General features: G+C 41.1%; 1 long non-coding RNA gene across 1 annotated transcript in view; it reads right to left on the bottom strand.

Moving 5' to 3' along the window:
• Positions 1–624: 624 nt before the first annotated feature.
• Positions 625–764, bottom strand: part of LOC125483863 — a 21,478-nt gene continuing 21,338 nt past the window's right edge. Inside the window, exon 3 of the long non-coding RNA XR_007262774.1 lies at positions 625–751. This is a non-coding gene — a long non-coding RNA (uncharacterized LOC125483863). The remainder of the gene's footprint in view (positions 752–764) is intronic.

Below are 764 nucleotides of genomic sequence, written 5' to 3'. Positions count from 1 at the left end.
TAACATCATTCTGCAAAGGCCTAACCCATATTTAGGCCCCTTTCTATCAGAATAGAGCTGAAAAAGGAGGAAAATGAAGTTTCACTTATTTCAAAGCTAAGTTTGACTCCACTGTGAGCACGTCAACATTTGTCATCTCCATTTAGAGAAAGGAAACAAAGGCACTGGAAAACATTATTACATGGATTCACAAAGGTATTATCAGAAGTGAAAACATATAAACATCAGGAATGGTTGAGGAGCTTTTCTCTGGAAAAGAGAAGCCTGAAGGGTGACCTGATGGAAGCCTTTAAAATGACGAAGGGCTTCAATAATCCAAAAGGGATTTCATGAGAAACCTCTTTACCCAATGAGGAGTGAGAATCAAAAATTAATTCCCACAGCGAGTGGTTGAGGTGAACAGTAGGAATATATTTCAGGAGAAGCTGAATACATACATGAGGAAGAAAGGTCTAGCAGGATCTGCTGATGGGGGTGATGCAGAGGGGAGGGTGGAAACTCATGTGAAGCATTAATACTGACATAGACCAACTGAGGCGATTGGCCTGGCACTGGCCTACAGTGACAAACATATTTATTTCTGATCTAATTGGAATGGTAAGGAAAACATTACTTTCTATTCAGGATAAAGTAAATGTACTTCAGCAGCTTTTAGGGGTATTTTCAGTATCAATGTGCAGTCCCAGGCTCAAAGAGCATCAGCCTCACTGAAAGCAAAGTGGTGACAGCGGCTAGTCCAGCAAATGGAAACCTTCTGACTCTCC

Source organism: Rhincodon typus, chromosome 8 (assembly GCF_021869965.1).
Source record: "Rhincodon typus isolate 14 chromosome 8, sRhiTyp1.1, whole genome shotgun sequence".
Taxonomy (NCBI): Eukaryota; Metazoa; Chordata; class Chondrichthyes; order Orectolobiformes; family Rhincodontidae; genus Rhincodon; species Rhincodon typus.
This window is presented reverse-complemented; position numbering and strand designations above follow the sequence as displayed.